This window comes from Bison bison, unplaced genomic scaffold (genome assembly GCF_000754665.1).
Source record: "Bison bison bison isolate TAMUID 2011002044 unplaced genomic scaffold, Bison_UMD1.0 scf7180017864517, whole genome shotgun sequence".
Lineage (NCBI taxonomy): Eukaryota > Metazoa > Chordata > Mammalia > Artiodactyla > Bovidae > Bison > Bison bison.
Window position 1 is genome coordinate 2,852,954 of NW_011495070.1, and position 7,948 is coordinate 2,860,901.

Below are 7,948 nucleotides of genomic sequence, written 5' to 3' on the forward strand. Positions count from 1 at the left end.
GTCTAGTCAAAGCTGTGGTTTTTCCAGTAGTCATGTATGGATGTGAGAGTTGGACTATAAAGAAAGCTGAGCGCCAAAGAATTGATGCTTTTGAAATGTGGTGTTGAAGTCTACTCTTGAGAGTCCCATGGACTGCAAGGAGATCCACCAGTCCATCCTAAAGCAAATCAGTCCTGGGTGTTCATTGGAAGGACTGATGTTGAAGCTGAAACTCCAATACTTTGGCCACCTGATGTGAAGAACTTACTTATTGGAAAAGATCCTGAAGCTTGGGAAAGATTGAAGGCAGGAGGAGAAGGGGACAACAGAGGATAGATGGTTGGATGGCATCACCGACTGGATGGACATGAATTTGAGTAAGCTTCGGGAGTTGGTGATAGACAGGGAATCCTGGCATGCTACAGTCCATGGAGTCGCAAAGAGTCCGATAAGATGGAGCTACTGAACTGAACTGTAGCTCACAGTCTTAAGCTCTCAGGAACTGCCACACTGGTTTGTATTCCAGAAAGGACATGGGTTTTTTCAGGTTTACCTTGTAATAGCTAAAGTACTGACTTTCCAAAAGTTTCAGAAGTCTCGGGGAAACCGTCTAATCATTCAATCTATTAATGGTTTCAACAACACAGATACAATTGTCCATGTAACCACTTACCTGGCAGAGGCACCTCTGTGCCGCTGTCTCTGAGTGCTGGTGCCTGCCTTGATGCAAGCCCAACAGACCCTTGGCGCCCAGGATGCCGGTCAGGAAGCCCGAGAAACCCACCTCCACTCTGGCCCCATTCCAGCGCTTCAGAGGCTCCAGAACCAAGAGGAACGACTGCGCAGGCGTGGCCAAATATGAAGCAGGAAGAGCCGCCCCTGGCCACGCCCCACCTTCCAGGGCGTCGCTGACCTGCTCTCCCGCTCTTCTGCATTTCTGCTGATTTCTCCACCTCGCACAGCTTGTTGACATGCAGGGCACCTGCCATCTGCCTGGGGCCTGTATCTTTCTTTGCCACATACGAGCTGCTTCTCTTTCCTATTCTTCATGGTTTATAAAGTGAAACTGAAGTGAAAATTAGTCGCTCAGTCATCAGACTCTTTGAAACCCCATGGACTGTAGCCTGCCAGGCTCCTCTGTCCATGAAATTCTCCAGGCAAGAATACTGGAGTGGGTAACCATTCCCTTTTCCAGGGGAATCTTCCCAACCCAGGAATGGAACTTGAGTCTCCTGTCTGGCAGGCAGAGCCTGAGCCAATAGGGAGCCTAGTTTCTAAAGACCCACTTCAAATGAAACTTCCTTTACTGCAGCTACATCCAGCTCTTTTACATCCCCCAAATATGGTGGGCTTCCCTGGTGGCTCACCGGTTAAAGAATCTGTCTGCAATACAGGAAACGTGGGATCCATCCCAGGGTCTAAAAGATCCCCTGGAGAAGGGACTGGCCACAGACTCTTTTCTTGCCTGGAGATTGCCATGGACAGAGTAGCCTGGCAGGCTACAGTCCATGGGGTTGCAAAGGATACAACTAAGCGACTAATACATTCAAACGTGATGAATTCTAGCAGTACCCTGTGGGACCCTCCAGGGCCCCAAAGACTTCTCAGGGCCCCCATTTCTTTCTTGTAACGTAAAATTTTCAGCTTCCCAGACCGTCCCTGAGGACCAAAGCAAGGATGCAAACAGTTAGTAGTCAGGGACTTAAAAGAATGCAGAAACAAAAGCAAGGGCCAGTTAAGGAACAGCAGGGCAGCATTTAAAGCAGGATTCTAGTTCTTGTTCAAAGGATATAAATAACATTATATTTTAATTATTTTGCAGGAACTAAGCCCCACTCTACTTTCATTACCCCAAGTGGAGGATGGTAACTTCAGGCTAAGCACAAAATTCCTGGAACACAGCCCTATTAACCTCACTACCAACCAAATGGAAGAAAGTCATACTTCCTGCAGCCCTCATTCCAAATTTTGCCTTAAAAACCTCCCTGAAAACCATCTAGGAATTCAGTTTTTTTGTTTTTGTTTTTGTTTTTTGTTTTTTGAGCATAAGCCACACATTCTCCTTGCTTGACCCTACACTAAAACCTTTCTCTGCTCCAGACTCTGGTGTTTCAGTTTGTTGGCTTTACTGTGAGTTGGGGACATGAACTTGTGTTCCATAACTATTTAATGCTGAGTAACTTCTTTATACCTCTGGAAACCAAGTTTGTCTGCCTGCTAACACCTACTACTCTGTAAAGATAAAAATTCAAATATCAACTTATCAGTAAATTATTTTCTAACTCAAAAGACTATATAAGTTCTGCTCTATTTTCCAAGTTTCTCTGAAAATACATTTTACCACCTGATACATTTGAATATAATTAAATGTTCATGTATGCTCAGTTGTGTCCAACTCTTTGCAACCCCATGTAATGTAGCCTCCTAATCTCTTCTCTCCTTGGGATTTTCCAGGCAAGAATACTGGAGTGGGTTGCCATTTCTTCTTCCAGGAGATCCTCCCGACCCAAGAATCAAACCCACGTCTCCAGGATTGGCAGGCAGATTATTTACCACTGAGCCAGCCGGGAAGCCCATAGAAAGAAGTAGAACTGAGTAAACCTGGCTTATGGCCGAGCTTCTTTTTTAAAAAGTTGAAGGACTGAGTTGAACTACAACTACTTGGTACTATTGTAGAGTCTGTCACAAGTTCTAAGTCTAAGACATTGTGTAATACATGGCAATGAGGGGATATAATAATTTTAAAATGAGAACACCGTGTTCTGTCAGATTTCTGTAAGTGTCCATTCTATGCCCTGTTTGAAGCATGGTTTTATTTGTAATTAATATTGGGATATTTTATTCTGATAGCTAAAGTCAGAAGACAACTATAACTCAGAGAACTGAGAGAAGTAAAATATGGGATTGTTGATGTTCATCATGGAACTCAACTCTGATTTTGCTCAAAGCACCAGTTTTCTAAGTGATGTACATGTCAACTATTTGAGGGTAGGTAATATGACTATTACTTTATAATTCTCTGAGAACAGAAAGATTTATTTTCAGCATATAAAATAGTGCCTCGCTCACAGAAAACACTTTTCTGAAAGTATGTTTTGATGAAAAAATAAAGTGAACTATATCTGTTCCTTATTTGTTTTACAGTAGGTAATTATAAATAATTATGTATTACTTATTGAGATTGTACCGGGTTGGATCAATGGGTTGGGAAGATAGCCTGGAGAAGAAAATGGCAACCCACTCCAGTTTTCCTGCCTGGAAAATCCCATGGACAGAGGAGCCTGGTAGGCTGCAGTCCATGGGATCGCAAAGAGTTGGCCACAAGTGAGCAACTTCACTTTTACTTTATTGAGATTTATTTTTGTAAATGTAGTACATAATTTGTACTTTGAACTGTTAGTGTAGCTGCACATACAGTTACCCAAATTCAGAAAAAATCAGGAACAATATCAGTTTATCACAATCCCATTTTTTGGCTCTTAAATAAGTGTAGATGCCATTTTTTTCTTTTATACCCACTTTTGTATTGCTAAATAACTCCAATTGGTAAATGCAAAAAAACACTTGAATAATTAATATTACTCCTTTCTATATGAGAAAGCATTAATTGGATATTCATTATGAGATTTGGCAGTATTTTTTAAAGTGTGCTATAGACTGAATGTCTGTGCACCCCCAAAATTCATATTTGAAAATTCACAACGTGAGGATATAAAAGAGGTCATTAGGTCATATGAATGTAGCCCACTTGAATGATTAGCGCCCTTATAAAAGAGGCCCCACAGAACTCCCTTTTCCTGTTCACCATGTGAGAACAAAATGACTGTTTATGAACCAGGAAACAGAACTTCATCAAACACTGACTATACCACCACCGTGATATTGGACTTCCAGCCTACAGAACAGTGGAAAATGCATATCTGTTGTTTAAAAGCTATCCAGTTTGTAGTATTCTATTATAGCAGCCTGGATGGACTAATTATAATGTGTAAATATGTTTAAAAAAAAAAGGACTCTGGATAAGAATATATATAAATACAAGGCACTTTTATGATATTTGGAACAAACATATACTTTAAAAAACTCTTTCATCATTTATAGGAAATTCAAATTAATCAACATTCTGTAATTTTTATTTGCTAAATCTGACAACCCTAATTCTGGAGCTAAAAAGCTTAATTCATATCTTCACAATTGGTAGTATATATGAATTTGAGTATGTTACTTAAGCTCTGTACCTCAGATTTCTCATTTGTAAAACTTAGCTCATAATAGTAGCTACCTCACTAGCAAGTTGAAAATCTGTGCATATATTTATACACACACATATATATACATGAGTGTTTTATATATATATGAGTTATGTATATGTGTGCATGTTGTAGATATATAATATACATATATATGTTAAATATGTGATGGACTATAAACAGTACCTGCTTTATAGGAAGCATTATATGTATGAATTATGGTATTTTTCAGCCTTTGACACAGTAATGCGATGAAATAACCAACCCCAAAGTCACTGACTTACAACAACAAATATTTACTTCTTGTTCATTGTCCTATGAATCAGTTAAAATCTCTTTCAGATTGGGCTAGCCAACCATCTATTCACATTCTTTTGGCCAAAGCAAATCATGTAACTAAACCCTGGTCCAGGAAGTAAGGAAGTATAATTTCCCTACAAAGGATGTGCTGTGGGAAAAGTGAATGATCTACCACAGTTATTACTTTTATTGTTGAGCATACACTATTTTTAGGCATTAAGAACTCAGCAGGAAACAAAACAAAGCCCCTGATTTACAGAGCTTAGTACTTAGACACATAGAAAAAGACACCATCCACAAGGAAAATCCCACTATGGGCCATATCACATTTATCTCAACAATGAACATATTCATAATTCCATCTAATGTAACTACTGTCTACTCAACTCTATTTACTGTGACTTTGAAATTTCCATTCTATAATTATTTTTTAAAACATACAGGTGCTCAAAATTTAGCCAATTTTGATGAAACAAAGCTAATGGAGGTGATGGAATTCCAGTTGAGCTATTTCAAATCCTAAAAGATGATGCTGTGAAAATGCTGCACTCAATATACCAGCAAATTTGGAAAACTCAGCAGTGGCCACAGGACTGGAAAAGGTCAGTTTTCATTCCAATCCCAAAGAAAGGCAATCCCAAAGAATGCTCAAACTACTGCACAATTGCACTCATCTCACACTCTAGTAAAGTAATGCTCAAAATTCTCCAAGTCAGGCTTCAGCAATATGTGAACCATGGACTTCCTGATGTTCAAGCTGGTTTTAGAAAAGGCAGAGGAACCAGAGATCAAATTGCCAACATTCGCTGGATCATAGAAAAAGCAAGAGAGTTCCAGAAAAACATCTATTTCTGCTTTATTGACTATGCCAAAGCCTTTGACTGTGTGGATCACAATAAACTGTGGAAAATTCTGAAAGACTTGGGAACACCAGACCATCTGACCTGCCTCTTGAGAACCTGTATGCAGGTCAGGAAGCAACAGTTAGAACTGGACATGGAACAACAGACTGGTTTCCAATAGGAAAAGGAGTACATCAAGGCTATATATTGTCACCCTGCTCATTTAACTTATATGTAGAGTACATCATGAGAAATGCTGGACTGGAGGAAGCACAAGCTAGAATCAAGATTGCCAGGAGAAATATCAATAACCTCAGATATGCAGATGACACCACCCTTATGGCAGAAACTGAAGAAGAACTAAAGAGTCTCTTGATGAAAATGAAAGAGGAGAGTGAAAAAGCTGGCTTAAAGCTCAACATTCAGAAAACGAAGATCATGGCATCCGGTCCCATCACTTCATGGCAAATAGATGAGGAAGCAGTGGAAACAGTGGCTGACTTTATTTATTTTTTGGCTCCAAATTAACTGAAGATTGTGATTGCAGTCATGAAATTAAAAGATCCTTACTCCTTGGAAGGAAAGTTATGACCAACCTAGATAGCATATTAAAAAGCAGAGACATTACTTTGTCAACAAAGGTCCATCTAATCAAGGCTATGGTTTTGCCAGTGGTCATGTATAGATGTGAGGATTGGACTTTAAAGAAAGCTGAGCACTGAGTAATTGATGCTTTTGAAATGCGGTGTTGGAGAAGACTCTTGAGAATCTCTTGGACTGCAAGGAGATCCAACCAGTCCATCCTAAATGAGACAAGTCCTGGGTGTTAATTGGAAGGACCGATGTTGAAGGTGAAACTCCAATACTTTGGCCACCTGATGCGAAGAGTTGACTCATTAGCAAAGACCTTGATGCTGGGAAAGATTGAAGGCAGGAGGAGAAAGGGCTGACAGAGGCTGAGATGATTGGATGGCATCACTGACTCAATGGCATAGGTTTGAGTGAACTCCGGGAGTTGGTGATGGACAGGGAGGCCTGGCATGCTGTGGTTCATGGGGTCGCAAAGAGTTGGACATGACTGAGCGACTGAACTGAACTGAACTGAAAATATCAAATATGCAGCCAGCAAAAGCAATTGATACTTACATATTTTGTAAAGAAGTACATTTTCCCCATGAAATGCTATAAATTTTCATGTAAATAAAATGAAGAAAGCTTTATTTAGTGAGAGTGTTACTAAAAAATATATACATTTACTGAATACCTTTCACTGAGTTGACTTGCAATGAATTGTATTTTGGCAAGTTGGCTATAAGCCAGATGACTGATAGACAACCTACCATTCTTCTCCCAATGGCTCAAGTATATAGGCACACACACACACACACACACACACACACACACTCACACACACAGTATACAGTTAAAACTGCACAGAACATACTAAGGCAGGAAATGGGGAGAGATGTTGATAATAAAGCATGCAGTTTTGAAGGTACAAACATATAGAGTTCAATTGCATGTGTGCATGCTAAGTCACTTCAGTTGTGTACAACTGTTTGCAACCCTATGGATTATGGCCTGCCAGGCTCCTCTGTCCATGGGATTCTCCAGGCAAGAACACTGGAGTGGGTTGTCATGTCCTCTTCCAGGGGATCTTCCGAACCCAGGGATAAAACCTGCATCTCTAATGTCTCCTGCATTGGCAGATGGGATCTTTACTGCTAGCGCCACCTGGGAAGCCCATTTATTTTGTTCAGTTAGGAAGATTGTGACAAAAAGTCTCTGATAGGATACATGTCAAGAGTATGGAGCATATCAAATCATCTATCTATTCTGAATCTCCACAGAAACAGGGAACTATGGCAGGGCAGGACCCACATTCAATACAGCAGAACCAGACCAGATAGATGCCCCAACTCCCAAATTATAGCAGAACTTACAATACAACCCTGGAAAGAAAACTCAACTAGTATACACTGGTCAATGAATACAGCCGAAAAAAAACTCTTCATACATTCTTGACACATTTGTCTCAGGGCAAATATTACTGAAGAAAAATAAGGTATGAATTAACAATTGAAAATGACTAGTGGGCCAGTGGAAGTGGAGATTCCATTCCAAAGACTTATAGAAAGACAAAGAAATATCTTTAACCTAATTTGCTGTAAGAAACAAAACAAAAAGGTAATGGTTGAGATTCTAAAAAAAAAATAAAAACAATTCCTGAATAGAAATTAACAATTCCACTTTGTAGAGAAAAAAGGGAAATGAGGAAGAAGCAGCAAGAAATGCAAAGACAAAACTAACAAATTAAACAGAGCAGAAGTTGAACAGGAAGCATCGAAATGTATCAAAATTAACTAAATTAATATTCAGTTCAGTTCAGTCGCTCAGTCGTGACCGACTCTTTGCGACCCCATGAATCGCAGCATGCCAGGCATCCCTGTCCATCGCCAACTCCCGGAGTTCACTCAGACTCACATCCATCGAGTCAGTGATGCCATCCAGCCATCTCATCCTCTGTCATCCCCTTCTCCTCCTGCCCCCAATCCCTCCCAACACCAGAGTCTTTTC